The sequence below is a fragment of the Phyllobates terribilis genome, unplaced genomic scaffold, assembly GCF_046119375.1.
Source record: "Phyllobates terribilis strain yellow unplaced genomic scaffold, ASM4611937v1 Scaffold_12__6_contigs__length_324123572, whole genome shotgun sequence".
In the NCBI taxonomy this organism is placed as follows: Eukaryota; Metazoa; Chordata; class Amphibia; order Anura; family Dendrobatidae; genus Phyllobates; species Phyllobates terribilis.
Window position 1 is genome coordinate 202,321,806 of NW_027362772.1, and position 15,906 is coordinate 202,337,711.

The 15,906-nt window shown below is 52.9% G+C and overlaps 1 protein-coding gene across 9 annotated transcripts in view; it reads left to right on the top strand.

The window, feature by feature from the left end:
* NLRX1 (NLR family member X1) overlaps positions 1 to 15,906 on the top strand; it is a 65,048-nt gene that overhangs the window by 30,003 nt on the left and 19,139 nt on the right. The window lies entirely within an intron of this gene.

Genomic DNA, 15,906 nt, shown 5'->3' on the forward strand with positions numbered 1-15,906 from the left:
TGGCTGGAATGAAAGGAGAATGCTATTTTAAGTAAATATTGTAATACAATTGCAGGTTCATGTCACCTAAGGAGACTAAAATATAAAATAAAAAACAAAGTTTTTAAAAATATAAAGAATTAAATCAACCCACTTTTCTCTATTTAATGCTAAACACCTACAATAATAAAGCATATTCTATATTGCAATGTCTGTAAAAGTTCAATCAAAATATTAAGCTGTATTGTAAATGCCGTAAAAAGAAAAAAATTGAAACGCCAAAACTGTGGGGATTGTTTGTTGCCACACCTCTCTAAAAAATACAATAAGAGAACAAAATGTCTTATGTACCCCAAAATGGTATCAATAGAAATGTTATCTTACCTTGCGAAAGAAAAAAACCAAGCCCTCACACAGCCCACCCGACAGAAAAGGTCTACAAACAATATTTTTGTTCTTTTTGTTAATGGTACTAATAATACTGGTCTGCAATGGTAAAATTGTTTGAAAAGTAACAGGTGATTTTTATATACTTTCGATTGCTGAACTCAGTAAAATATTGATTGAAATTCCACCACGTACAGTTTTTTCACAAACACTGACTCCATAGGTTTGTGCACCATACTTTCACCCCTTTGCGTGACCTTTGGTGGATGATTTTGGTGTCATTAGATTGGTTATAAATTAATGGACGCTGTGCTGTGATTGGCTGCTGTGGGCAGAGAAGATTTTTTAACCCAGCTTCCAAAAAGTGTGGTAGTGTCCAATCATAGCATATCTTTCATTTTACCTCAGCAGTATAAGAAATGAAAGCTGCGCTGTAATTGGTTGTTATGGGTAGTAAAGACAGATTTTTTTTTTTTTGGCACAGTTCATAACAGCGTGGTGGTGTCCATAGCCACCAATCAGAGCACAGCTTTCACTTGACCTCAGCAGTGTAAGAACAGAAAGCTGCACTGTGATTGGTTGCTATGGGGAGCAAAGGCAGATTTTCTTTTAGACCGTGCTCATAAGAGTGTGGTGGTGTGCTTATGACTCGCCCCCTGGGCCGTGGGGTACCCGGAACCGGGCTTCTGTACGATGCTGGGGGTAGTAGTGGCAACCCGATCCCGTGGCTCAGGGTGGTCAGACCAAATTGTGGCTGTCTATCAATCAGTGCTTTAAATGTCCGACTACGCCACCCGTGGATTGCAGTCAGGGATAACGGCCGCTGCAGGGCAGGCAACTGGGGCTGGTGTTGGTGTGCAGCACAGAGGTAGGATAACTCCCCACGGGAGGAGTGTAGCCCCAGGGTAGTGTAGGTGGATGTTGGGGGTGATAGTGCAGGCCGCAATAGTAAGAGTTCAGAGTCCGCTTCAAACAGTTCAGGGTCTTTATTGTAGATATTAATGACCCAACAGTAGTACCGGTTAGGAATGGGCCTGGGTGTCTGAGAGCATTCGGGGAACCCCACTGGTCAGGGTGAGTGTGTAGGCCTACCGTTCTCTCTATGCTCTTTCTGACTATCCCCCTCTTCGTGGTGTAATAGCCCACGTCCCTGAGCTGGCCGTGTACTTCTCGCCTGTATGGCTTGCGACTCGGGCCTTGGGTACCTTTTGCTTTCTCCTCGCTGTACTGGTCCCTCTGTGTGGCGCAGCCTCCAGGCTTCTTAGGCCAATGGACCTGAAATCCCTCGCGGGTTGGTTCTCTGCTGCTGGGCTTATAACCCCGACAGCCTCGGACCCCAATGTCCGGTTGTGTGATTCTCTCAGCCAGGACCGGCTCTCGTCGCCTCTGTCCCTGGCTCGCAGTTTCTCCTCTGCCTCACGGACTCCTCAGCTGCTGCTGACCTGTCCCTTTTCTCTGAGAACCCTTCTGGTCACTTCATAAGTGGGTTCTGGTCCCTCTCACCCTGCCCCAGTTCCAGCTTTTATAGGGCGGCCAGCTCCCCCTACTGGCCTGGGACAGGAGGTGCTGCATGCTAATGGTCCCTAACCAGGGAACCTCCCTCCTGCTCTCAGACACAGGTTATTGTTTGTGGCATCCAGGCCTGGGGTGACACATTCCCCCCTAGTAAAATTTAGTACTCCGGACGAAACAGGAAACACAAATACAGGGTATAAATAATAACATAACATATATACAAGTACATTTTGTCCTTAAGGTCACGGCGCTTCCGTGACCGGGTGTCCATGTCACCCAACTAGATGAAGTCTTGAACGGTGTGGGGACCTGTCTCCATAAACCCCAAGTTCCTGGCCTTGGGCGTGGCGACAAGGCTGAGCTACCTACTTTGGGCCACAAGGAGGCCATGCCGGACAGGTTTTTCTTCTGTGGCCATCTTCGCAAGAGGGCACCAAGTGCAACTATCTACAAGACAGTTCCGGCCATTCAGTGTCCATGACCTGTCAGTCCATCGTACTAGGAAAACTGGAAAAACATTATTAATAACCAGGTAACAAACATAAAACATTTGCAATATACAGCATTTAGATCTTCCAGCGAGCTGGTATTTGACCACTAGTGCTCCGGGTTGACCTGCGTAACCCACTGTCTGGTGGTGGTCTAACCTGGCTTTCCCCACTAGCATTTAGGGTACAGCTACTAGCTAGGTTTACAGGCAGTGCAGGAAGCTGTCTGCGGGTCCTTTGGTTTACCGCAGGCATGGCAGGCTCACTGTCAGCAGAGGGTTGACTCTCCTGGGCTGCTGGCATGGGTTCTTCTGCCTCTGGGGCTGCTTGTTCCTCTTGCTCTTCCTGCTCTCCTGTAGGCTCCTGCTGGGTTGGTTGAAGGAAGTGTAGGACGAGTGCCACTATTGCGTCGTTTATCCAAGTCCAGGACCGGAGGAACTCTCAGAGAACGGTACTGACCATTTCTTCCTTGTCCACTGTGGGTTCAAGGTCATCTTGATCTTCACTTGGACTCTGCAGTTGCTCGGGGCACCGTTTTAGGTGGTCTCTGGAGACAGTGCTAGTGGTTTCTCCTCCATCCTTGGTAATTACACATACAGTACAGACCAAAAGTTTGGACACACCTTCTCATTTAAAGATTTTCTGTATTTTCGTGACTATGAAAATTGTACATTCACACTGAAGGCATCAAAACTATGAATTAACACATGTGGAATTATATACTTAACAAAAAAGTGTGAAACAACTGAAAATATGTCTTATATTCTAGGTTCTTCAAAGTAGCCACCTTTTGCTTTTGTAACGGGTCTGGGAGGCGGAACCTCTGAGCAACTATACAAGGGGGCGGCCCTTGTAAGGAAGCGGGTGGCGCCCAGGGAAGACGGGCAGGTAGTCACAGCAAGTGACAGGGACAGTCTCTGGGTAAACGGGCAGGTGGTCACGGCAAGTGACCGGGACAGTCTCTGGGTAAACGGGCAGGTGGTCACGGCAAGTGACCGGGACAGTCTCTGGGTAAACGGGCAGGTGGTCACGGCAAGTGACCGGGACAGTCTGTTGACAGGCGGGTGGTCACGGCAAGTGACGGCAGAGCCACCAGGTAGGCAAGCAGGCTGGTAGCAGGTGGACGCTCCCAGGTGAGCGGGCAAGAGTCTCTGGACAGGCAGGTGTTCACAGCACGTGATGGCAGGGCCTCCAGGTAGGCTAACAGGCAGGTAGCAGATGAGCGCTCCCAGGTGAGCGGGCAAGAGTCACTGGACAGGCAGGTGGTCACAGCACGTGACGGCGGAGCCTCCAGGTAGGCTAGCAGGCAGGCAGCAGATGTGCGCTCCCAGGTGAGCGGGCAGACGGATCCATAGACAGACGGGCAGGGCTGGTAGGCAGACTGTCGGACCGCAGGAATAGAAGCAGGTTGACACGAGACAGGCAGGTAACTGGCAGGTAACTGGCAGGTAACTGGCAGGTAACTGGCAGGTAACTGGAAACGGGACCTTAGGGCTGAAGCAGAGTGATGAACTGTGCTACAACATTGCTCGGGCACCTCCATTTTGGAGGAGGTGCCTTATATATGGTGAAGTCCTCCGGCCATTGGCCGGGGACTCCTTAGGACGGCGCGCGCGGCCCCTTTAAGAGAGGGGGAGCGCGCGCGCCCTAAGCACTGTGGCCGGGAAGGAGCGCGCGCTGCTAGCAGAGCGGGAGGAAGACACCGGGCACGGAGCGGAGAGGTGAGGGGAACAGCGTCCCTGCCTAGCAGGAGGCAGGGACGCCGACGCTACAGTACACCCCCCTTTAGGCCCCCCCTTTTTTAGGCCAGACAGGAATTTAGCAAGGATGAAGAGGGGCATGGATGTTCTCCCGGGGCTCCCACGTTCTCTCCTCAGGACCAAACCCCTTCCAATCTACTAGAAAAAAGGTCTTTCCTCTTACCCTTTTGGTGGCCAGAATGTTCTCTACCTCAAATTCGTTTTCAGCGGAAACCGGAGCAGGAGGCGTACCTGTAGACTTGGAAAAAGAGTTAAGTACCACGGGTTTGAGGAGAGATACATGGAAGGAGTTAGGGATCCGCAGGTTGGCAGGGAGTTTCAATTTATAGGCCACCGGGTTGATCTGTTTGATAACCTCCAGTGGGCCGATGAACCGAGGCCCTAACTTGTAGGAGGGAATCTTGAGCCGGACATACTTGGACGAGAGCCAGACTTTATCTCCAGGACGGAATTGTGGAGGATTCAGGCGTTTTTTGTCAGCGTGTTTTTTCATCCGCTCGGACGACTGAAGGAGTGCGGATCGGGTACTCTCCCAAATGGAGGAAAATTCGCTAACGAGAGATTCCGCAGCCGGATTATCCACCGAGGTGGAGACGGGAAATGGGATCCGAGGATGCTGACCGAAGACTACAAAAAACGGGGATTTGGAGGAAGATTCGCTCTCGTGATTGTTGTAAGAGAATTCGGCCCATGGCAGGAGATCCACCCAGTCTGAATGGTGGGCATTAACAAAGTGCCGGAGGTAACTCGTCAGGTTCTGATTGATCCGCTCCACTTGACCATTGGACTGTGGATGGTAAGCGGAGGAGAAGTCCAGGGTGACGTCTAGCAGTTTACATGTGGCTCTCCAGAAGCGAAAGGTGAACTGAACCCCACGATCCGACACGATGTGGAGAGGCAGGCCATGAAGACGGAAGATGTGGCGGATAAAGTCTTTAGCCAGCTCGGGTGCAGACGGGAGGCCTGGCAGGGGAATGAAATGGGCCATTTTGGAAAAGCGGTCAGCGACCACCCAAATGACTGTACAGCCGGCAGAGACAGGGAGATCTGTTATGAAGTCCATAGCTATATGCTGCCAGGGGGCAGCAGGTACTGGAAGAGGAAGGAGGCGACCGGCTGGCAGGTGTCTCGGAACCTTGTTGCGGGCGCAGGACACACAGGCAGAAACAAAGTCTATTACGTCCTTGTGCAGGGTAGGCCACCAGTAGTGCCGGGTAATAAGCTGGAGGGTCTTTTTCTGACCGGCGTGGCCAGCTAGTTTAGACGAGTGACCCCAGTGTAGGATCCTCTCCCGATCAGGTACAGTGACGAACGTCTTACCGGGAGGGAGACGATTTAGACTCACGGGAGCCACCTGCATTACTCTGGCGGGATCGATGATATGTTTAGGTTCCTCCTCTAGATCAGACACCAGGAAGGATCGGGACAAGGCGTCCGCTTTGATGTTTTTGTCAGCCGGGCGAAAATGAAGAACAAAATCAAAGCGAGCAAAAAACAAGGACCACCGGGCTTGGCGCGGGTTAAGTCTCTGGGCATTGTGGAGGTAAGCCAAGTTCTTGTGGTCAGTGTAAATTATTACCGGGTGAAGAGCCCCCTTGAGCAGGTAACGCCACTCCTCCAAAGCCAGCTTAATGGCCAATAACTCTCGGTCTCCAATAGAATAGTTGCGCTCGGAAGAGGAGAAGAGTTTGGAGAAGAAGCCGCAAGTTACCATTCTCCCGGAAGACGATTTTTGGGTAAGTACCGCTCCGGCTCCAGAGGAGGAGGCGTCAACTTCCAGGAAGAACTGCTTGTTGCCGTCCGGGCGATGCAGCACCGGGGCGGAAGAGAGAGCCTGTTTTAAGGAAAGAAAGGCTTCCTCTGCTGCGGCGGCCATTCTCTGGGATTAGTGCCCTTACGGGTGAGCGCGGAAATTGGGGCAGTCCGGGAAGAGAAGTGCGGTATAAAGAGGCGGTAATAGTTGGCGAAGCCCAGGAACCGCTGAATAGCCTTCAACCCCTTTGGTCGAGGCCACTTCTCGATGGCAGACAGTTTCTCAGGATCCATTCGTAGGCCGGTCTGAGAAATTATGTAGCCCAAAAACGGAAGCGAGGTCTGCTCAAAGAGGCACTTCTCATATTTAGCATAGAGGTGGTTCTGCCTGAGCCTGAGCAGGACCTGACGAACATCCCTCCGGTGAGTCTGGAGATCTGGAGAGAAGACCAAGATGTTGTCCAGGTACACCACTACGCAGGAGTAGAGAAGGTCCCGGAAGATGTCATTGACCAACTCTTGAAAGACGGCGGGAGCGTTACAGAGACCAAAGGGCATTACCAGATATTCATAGTGGCCGTCCCGGGTGTTGAATGCCGTCTTCCATTCATCCCCCTGACGGATACAAACCAGGTTATACGCCCCACGGAGGTCCAGTTTGGTGAAGATTCTAGTCCCCCTCAGGCGGTCAAATAATTCAGGAATGAGCGGGAGGGGGTATTTATTCTTCACTGTAATCTGGTTAAGGCCTCTATAATCTATACATGGACGGAGTGAGCCGTCCTTCTTTTTGACGAAGAAGAAGCCTGCTCCCGCCGGGGAGGTAGATTTCCGGATAAATCCCCGGACCAGATTCTCCTCAATATATTCAGACATGGACCGGGTCTCTGCTGCAGACAAAGGGTAGATACGCCCACGGGGAGGAGTAGAGCCGGGTATCAGGTCGATTGGACAGTCATATGGTCTATGAGGGGGTAATGTCTCTGCTTCTTTTTTATTGAAGACATCCGCATAAGACCAATAGGGAACCGGTAGACCGGGTAGATTGACTGGGGTAGGAGCAGGACGAGCAGGATGAACGGGAACTAGACAAGTCTTATGGCAGTCCTGTCCCCAGCGAAGGACTTCTCCGGTCTGCCAGTCTAGCAAGGGTGCATGTTTCTGGAGCCAAGGTAGACCCAGCAAGAGTGCGTGAGAGAGTCCAGGTAGAACATGAAAGGAGATGCTCTCAGAATGCAGCATTCCCACCTGCAGAGTTATGGATTCTGTGATGAGTTGGATGGGATGTGGTAAGAGGCCCCCATCCACGGCGGCGACAGATAAAGGTACGGCCAGAGGTCTGGTAGGAATGCGGTACCTCTCTACCAGGGATTGAGAGATGAGATTACCAGCAGCTCCTGAGTCAAGTTGAGCCAGTTCGAAATAGCGGTTCTCTCCGCAGGTGATAGAGACTGACAGCATCAGAGATGGAGAGGGTTTACTTTTGTCTAGGGCGACCTCTCTGAGCGACCCTAGACACAGGCGTTTCCCGATCTCTCAGGGCAGGAACGGATCCGGTGCTCCTTACTGCCACAGTAGAAGCAGCTCCGCTCGGCACGGCGTGAGTCTTGACGGGTTTTGACCATCTTGGTCTGGTCGACTTGCATAGGCTCAGGTGAGTGGGCCTGGAGAGTAACGGAGGAAGTGACGGGTTTCTGGAAAGTAGGGGCTAGACGTGGAAACCTCCTCTCACGGGTGACCTCTTTGGCGCGCTCCTGGAACCAGATGTCAATCCGGGTGGCAAGTGTTATCAAGTCGTCGAGAGTGGTAGGAATGTCCCGACCGGCGAGTTCATCTTTAATACGGCCGGACAGACCCTCCCAGAAGACAGACACCAGAGCGTCGTTATCCCAGGCCAGCTCCGAAGCAAGGGTACGGAACCGTATGGCATATTAGCCCACGGTGAGATCTCCTTGACGGAGGCGTAGCAGAGACGATGCGGATGAGGTCTTCCGTCCGGGTTCGTCGAAGACTTTCCGGAAAGCCGTGAGAAAGGCTGGCAGGTCGGACACCAGGAGGTCTCCTCTCTCCCATAGAGGATTTAGCCAAGCCAGTGCCTCCCCCGTGAGATGAGACATGATGAAGGCAACTTTGGCCCGTCGGAGATAAACTGGTGGGACAGGAGTTCAAAGTGCAGGGTGCACTGGTTTATGAAGCCCCGAGCTTGAGCGGGGTCGCCTCCGAAGCGAGGAGGTGCAGAAAGCCGGGGTCCGGGGCAGGATACCATGGTATTGGTGGGCAGCGGCGCTGCCGGGTTGCGAGTCATGACGCTAGCGGTGGTTGCTGGTGGAGCCGTCAGAGTGTCCAGGCGAGAGTTGACATTCCGCAGGTGACCCAGGATGGACTCCTGTTGGGACCTCTGACGGGACAGTTCATGACATAGGTCCGAGAGCGAGGGAGCTTGGGTGCCACCGGGTTCCATGGCCCGAGCAAACTGTAACGGGTCTGGGAGGCGGAACCTCTGAGCAACTATACAAGGGGGCGGCCCTTGTAAGGAAGCGGGTGGCGCCCAGGGAAGATGGACAGGTAGTCACAGCAAGTGACAGGGACAGTCTCTGGGTAAACGGGCAGATGGTCACGGCAAGTGACCGGGACAGTCTCTGGGTAAACGGGCAGGTGGTCACGGCAAGTGACCGGGACAGTCTCTGGGTAAACGGGCAGGTGGTCACGGCAAGTGACCGGGACAGTCTCTTGACAGGCGGGTAGTCACGGCAAGTGACGGCAGAGCCTCCAGGTAGGCAAGCAGGCTGGTAGCAGGTGGACGCTCCCAGGTGAGCGGGCAAGAGTCTCTGGACAGGCAGGTGGTCACAGCACATGACGGCAGGGCCTCCAGGTAGGCTAACAGGCAGGTAGCAGATGAGCGCTCCCAGGTGAGCGGGCAAGAGTCACTGGACAGGCAGGTGGTCACAGCACGTGACGGCGGAGCCTCCAGGTAGGCTAGCAGACAGGTAGCAGGTGAGCGCTCCCAGGTGAGCGGGCAAGAGTCTCTGGACAGGCTGGTGGTCACAGCACGTGACGGCGGAGCCTCCAGGTAGGCTAGCAGGCAGGCAGCAGATGTGCGCTCCCAGGTGAGCGGGCAGACGGATCCATAGACAGACGGGCAGGGCTGGTAGGCAGACTGTCGGACCGCAGGAATAGAAGCAGGTTGACACGAGACAGGCAGGTATCAGACAGGAAACTGGCAGGTAACTGGCAGGTAACTGGAAACGGGACCTGAGGGCTGAAGCAGAGTGATGAACTGTGCTACAACATTGCTCGGGCACCTCCATTTTGGAGGAGGTGCCTTATATATGGTGAAGTCCTCCGGCCATTGGCCGGGGACTCCTTAGGACGGCGCGCGCGGCCCCTTTAAGAGAGGGGGAGCGCGCGCGCCTTAAGCACTGTGGCCGGGAAGGAGCGCGCGCTGCTAGCAGAGCGGGAGGAAGACGCCGGGCACGGAGCGGAGAGGTGAGGGGAACAGCGTCCCTGCCTAGCAGGAGGCAGGGACGCCGACGCTACAGCTTTGATGACTGCTTTGCACACTCTTGGCATTCTCTTGATGAGCTTCAAGAGGTAGTCACCGGAAATGGTCTTCCAACAACCTTGAAGGATTTCCCAGAGATGCTTAGCACTTGTTGGCCCTTTTGCCTTCACTCTGTGGTCCAGCTCACCCCAAACCATCTCGATTGGGTTCAGGTCTGGTGACTTTGGAGGCCAGGTCATCTGGCGTAGCACCCCATCACTCTCCTTCTTGGTCAAATAGCCCTTACACAGCCTGGAGGTGTGTTTGGGGTCATTGTCCTGTTGAAAAATAAATGATGGTCCAACTAAACGCAAACCGGAAGGAATAGCATGCCGCTGCAAGATGCTGTGGTAGCCATGCTGGTTCAGTATGCCTTCAATTTTGAATAAATCCCCAACAGTGTCACCAGCAAAGCACCCTCACACCATCACACCTCCTCCTCCTTGCTTCATGGTGGGAACCAGGCATGTAGTGTCCATCCGTTCACCTTTTCTGCGTCGCACAAAGACACGGTGGTTGGAACCAAAGATCTCAAATTTGGACTCATCAGACCAAAGCACAGATTTCCATTGGTCTAATGTCCATTCCTTGTGTTCTTTAGCCCAAACAAGTCTCTTCTGCTTGTTGCCTGTCCTTAGCAGTGGTTTCCTAGCGGCTATTTTACCATGAAGGCCTGCTGCACAAAGTCTCCTCTTAACAGTTGTTGTAGAGATTTGTCTGCTGCTAGAACTCTGTGTGGCATTGACCTGGTCTCTAATCTGAGCTGCTGCTAACCTGCGATTTCTGAGGCTGGTCACTCGGATAAATTTATCCACAGAAACAGAGGTGTCTCTAGGTCTTCCTCTCCTGGAGCGGTCCTCACATGAGCCAGTTTCTTTGTAGCGCTTGATGGTTTTTGCAACTACACTTGGGGACACTTTCAAAGTTTTCCCAATTTTTCGGACTGACTGACCTTCATTTCTTAAAGTAATGATGGCCACTCGTTTTTCTTTACTTAGCTGCTTTTTTCTTTCCATAATACAAATTCTAACAGTCTATTCAGTAGGACTATCAGTTGTGTATCCACCTGACTTCTGCACAACACAACTGATGGACCCAACCCCATTTATAAGGCAAGAAATCCCACTTATTAAACCTGACAGGGCACACCTGTGAAGTGAAAACCATTCCCGGTGACTACCTCTTGAAGCTTATCAAGAGAATGCCAAGAGTGTGCAAAGCAGTCATCAAAGCAAAAGGTGGCTACTTTGAAGAACCTAGAATATAAGACATATTTTCAGTTGTTTCACACTTTTTGTTAAGTATATAATTCCACATGTGTTAATTCATAGTTTTGATGCCTTCAGTGTGAATGTACAATTTTCATAGTCATGAAAATACAGAAAAATCTTTAAATGAGAAGGTGTGTCCAAACTTTTGGTCTGTACTGTACCTTCGGGTTGTTGTGGTCCGACTGCAGTACTGTGTACGGGTCGCTCTCCCACTGGTCATCTAGCTTGTGAAGCCTTCTCTTCCGCTTCAGGACCTGCTCACCAGGTTCCAGGGGACCAGCAGGGGCGTGTTGGTTGAAGAGCCTCTCTTGCTTTTCTCTCGCTTGAGCCAGACTCCTCTCCACACTCTCCTGTACCTTCTTGTACTGTAGCCACCATTCCGTATGCCTGTCCGCGTCTGGGGAGGTGTCCTCTTGTGTCAGGACTCCCATCTCCAGGTCTACCGGCAGCTTACCTGGTCTTGCTCGCATCAGGTAAGCCGGGGTGCAATTTGTAGCATTCACTGGGATATGGTTGTATAAGTCTATCAGGTCTGGCAGCTTCTCTGGCCACAGGCTGCGTTCTTCCAGGGGCAACGTCTTGAGGAGATCAATGACGATATTATTCATTTTCTCCCACAGCCCGTTGGTTTGCGGGTGGTAAGGCGTTGTCCGAATCTTCTTACAGCCGTAGAGGTTGCAGAACTCCTGGAAGATTTCCGCCTCGAACGCTGAACCTTGATCTGTCAAGACCTGTTCCGGATACCCTTGTGGACGGCAGAAGTGTTGTTGGAAGGCTCTGGCCGCTGTTTGGGCTGTCAAGTCTTTAACGGGGACCATCACCAGGAACCGGGAATAGTGGTCCACTATTGTCAGGGCATAGACGTAGCCCGACCTGCTTGGAGCCAATTTCACATGGTCCAGAGCTACCAGCTCAAGAGGCTGCCTGGTGACGATGGGCCTCAAGGGTGTCTTCTGGCTGGTACAGTCCTTCCTTCTGAGGTTACGTGGGCCGCAGTCCCTGCACCACTTCTCTATGGCCCCTCTCATACCGATCCAGAAGAACCGCTCTCTCAGTAGGAACTCCAGTTTCTTCCACCCGAAGTGTCCCGCTCTGTCATGGTAGGCCTCCAGGACCATTGCTGCATCTCGTCTTGGGACCACTACCTGCCAGGTCAACTCGTGTGTCCGGTGGTTGACAAGCCTTCTGCACAGTTTACCTTCGTAGAGAAATAGTCTGCTCTTCTCCTTCCACAGCTGCTTAGCTTCCTCAGGGCATCCGGATCGGGATAGGCATCTGCCTGAGTCAGCATTTCCTTCACCAAGCCAACTGCAGGGTCACTATCCTGCGTTTCAGCCCAGCCGTGGTGAGGTAAGGGATTGAATATGACGGTGGTCGAGTCTTTGTCTCTTGCACGGTGGGAGTACTGAGTGGCCCCATACCGGTGGAATGCAGGGAGCTCTATTTCCTCCAGCTCGTCTGGATCTTCTCCCTCATCGGGCAAGTGGGGCATTCTCGATAGGGCATCTGCATTGGCATTGGCTCGGCCTGCCCGGTACTTGATGGTGAAGTCATAGTTTGCTAGCCGGGCCATCCACCGCTGCTCTAGGGCACCAAGTCTCGCATTGTCCAGATGCGTCAACGGATTGTTGTCTGTGTACACAGTGAATTTCGCAGAGGCCAGGTAATGCTTGAAACGTTCCGTTACGGCCCACACCACTGCCAAGAACTCCAGCTTAAAGGAGCTGTAATTCTCCGGGTTTCTCTCGGTGGGCCTCAGCTTCCGGCTGGTGTACGCGATCACCCTTTCTCTGCCCTGTTGGTTCTGTGACAGTACGGCTCCCAGCCCCACATTACTTGCGTCTGTGTGGAGGATAAAAGGCTGGCCATAATCAGGGTAGGCCAGGATCTCCTCCCCCGTGAGGGTCATCTTCAGCTGGCGGAAGGACTCCTCTTCCGGCTTGCCCCACTTGAAGGGTGGCTTTTGGCTTCTCGTCTTAGATTGTCCTATAAGGAGGTCCTGCATAGGGGCTGCCATCTTGGTGAGCCTGGGGATGAACCTTCGGTAGTAGCCTACCAACCCGAGGAACTGCCTCACTTCCTTTATGTTAGAGGGGCTTGGCCAGTTCTTTATTGCCATGATTTTGTCAGGGTCGGGGGCTACACTTTCTGCACTCACCACGTGTCCCAGGTACTGTACCTTCGGCTTTAACAGATGGCACTTGGAGGGTTTCACTTTCATGCCAAAGCCTGCCAGGGCCTCGAACACCTCGGCCAGGTGCTTTAGATGGTCCTCGTAAGTCTTCGAATAGACAATAACATCGTCCAGGTAGAGTAGGACTGTTTCAAAATTCCTATGTCCTAGGCAGCATTCCATCAGCCTCTGGAAGGTCCCTGGTGCGTTGCAGAGCCTTAGCGGCATACAGTTGAATTCACTGAGTTCCATCGGGGTGGTGAAGGCGGTCTTCTCCTTGTCAGCCTCTGCCACAGGAACCTGCCAGTACCCGCTAGTAAGATCCAAATTAGAGAAGAAGTTAGCTGATTTTAGTGCGGCTAAAGACTCCTCTATCCTAGGTAACGGGTACGCATCTTTATGGGTGATACGATTGACCTTTCTATAGTCCACGCACATTCTCATGGTACCGTCTTTATTTTTTACCAAAACTAAGGGAGCTGCCCAGGGGCTACAGCTATCTCTAATGACCCCAGCTTCTTTCATTTCTCTCAGCATGCCCTTTGCGTTCTGATAATGTGCAGGGGGTACAGGTCTGTGTCTCTCTTTTATTGGTGGGTGGCTCCCCGTGGGGATGTGGTGTTCTACCCCTTTCACTCTGCCGAAGTCCAGCGGGTGCTTACTAAAGATTCTCTCATACTCCTGAACCACCCGGTAGACTCCTTGTTTTGGTGCAGGGGAGTGGAGTCAGCACCCACATGGAGTTTCTGGCACCAGTCCTCCTTGTGTTTCTGGGAGCCATTATCCTCCACCGGGGGAGATGGAGGCAAGGGCTCCACGACCCTGAGAGCATTGTGTTCGACAGCAAATAATTTGGCTAGTGTAGCGTACCGGGGCAAGTGTACTTCCCTTTCCCTAATGTTTAAGATCCGGACGGGCACCCTTCCATGGCGGACATCAACCACCCCCCGGGCTGTCAAAATGGTGGGCCTGCTGTCTGAGTACACGGGTTCTACCATGGCTTGGTAGTCTCTCCCTCTTAACCCGGTTGCAGTCCGACACCCGATCATCATTTCACTTTTGGGAGGCATGGCAGTGGGGAACGGGTCGCTCATCCTTACGCTAAGGATCTCACCACCAGACAGTTCTACCTGTTGCCGTCTCATCAGAGCTCTTATCTCTTTCTTGAGGACTCTCTGTTGGCTGGAACTCGCATTCATCGCCACCTGCTGCAAAATTACAATTACTTCTGAAAGACAATTTTCAATCACGTTAGTACCCAAGGTTATTTTAGGGTGACTTTCTCGACGGTCAATGTCCACAATAATCACTCCCTGTGCCGGCAGTTCAACCTTACCAATCTTGATGGTCATCTCTCTGAACCCCACCTGCGGCACGGGTTGACCATTGCTGGCGATGATGCTCAAGTCATTGTCTGGATAACGGGTTATATCAGTGTCACTCCAGTACTGCTTGAAAAGTACGTAGGGGATGGTAGTCACTTGGGACCCGGTGTCCAGCAGTGCACTCATGGGGATACCGTCCGCACTACGGGTAAAACCGGGCGTCCCCCCACGTACTTATCACGCCAATTAGACGGGCCTGATGACCTTATGCCTGGGGGTTGGCCCTCTGCCCCAGGTCGGACCCATTTAAAGTGCAGTACCTGGCTATGTGTCCCGGCTGGCTGCAACGGCGGCAAATCGGCTGTCCATCCTCAGTGTAATGGTCGGCGGGCCTCCCTCTGAACGACGGGATCCTCCTCTGTCGACGCTACGGGACATCCTCCGGACTTGAAGCCAGCTTGATTGGTCCTGACGGGTCCATCTGTAACGACTGTACAGTCCTGGTCAATGCAGCAACACTCTTTGTTAGTTCTTGGACCTGATGGTGCAGGTTTGCAGGCGGGGATGGGTTTAGGGCCTGCGCATCAGCCCCCACAAGGTCTGCGGGGTAGGGCGCCGCCCCCTGGTGGTAATTGATGGCAGGGCGCCGGGAAGCTACAGCGCCACCCGGTGCGGGTTCTCGGAGCACCCGGATGGCCCTATCTTTGAACTGGGCAAAAGTCAAATCGGGGTTCTGTAGGGCCATGAGGCGCAGCTGGGTTCTGTGGGCGCTAGACAGCAGACCTTCTATGAACTGATCAGTTTATCTGTATCTTGCACGCTGCCAGGGTCAGCTTGCTTAATTGCTCCCAAGGCTTCCTGTAAATTTAGGGCATAATCTCTGATGCTATCTTGAGCTCGCTGCTTACATCCATAGAACCGCATTTTGATTTCTGCTGAGGTTCGGGTATCAAAGGTGTCCCGTAGACGGGTCAGAACCCCCCTTACAGTCCTTTTCTCCTCCGCTGTCCAAGACATTACTTCCCGCTGGGCCGCACAAGTTAACTGCCCTATCAGTATGCTTACTTTCTGTTCTTCTGTCAAGGGATAAACTTTGAACAAGCTATACAGCCTTTCTTTAATGTCGCCCAAGGTATGCGACTCGCCGGAATACTGTGGCAGCCAGGCCGCTCCGGGGATATAGGGCATGGAAAACGGCATCACAGCTGCAGCGGCTGCGCTGGTGGTAGAGGGTCCCTCCGCGTCCGACATCTTCCTCCCCCCTAGTTAACCGTGGCCTACCTTCCGGCTCCGCTCGCGATGCTCTGGGCGAGGACCTTGCGTCGCTCAGTGATGACGTCAGCGTCCGCTGGATCTCCTTCCAGGACCTTGCGCAGCGTCTCAGCGTAGGGCGGGGCTTCAGGTCTCGCGCGTTTTTGACGTCCACGCCCCTCTTCTTCCCGCGCGGCGTCCCGAAGATGGCGCCCGATGGCGGGAAACGGCTCCGATTGGCGGGAAATGGCCCCGAATGGCGGGAAACTTCACTCAGGTATTGTATAGAGTCTTTTTCAGGCACGCAATACCCATTTGTGGCGGGTTGGTCACAATCCTGCCGACTACGCCAAAGCTGACTCGCCCCCTGGGCCGTGGGGTACCTGGAACCTTGCTTCTGTACGATGCTGTGGGTAGTTGTGGCAACCCGATCCCGTGGCTCAGGGTGGTCAGACCAAATTGTG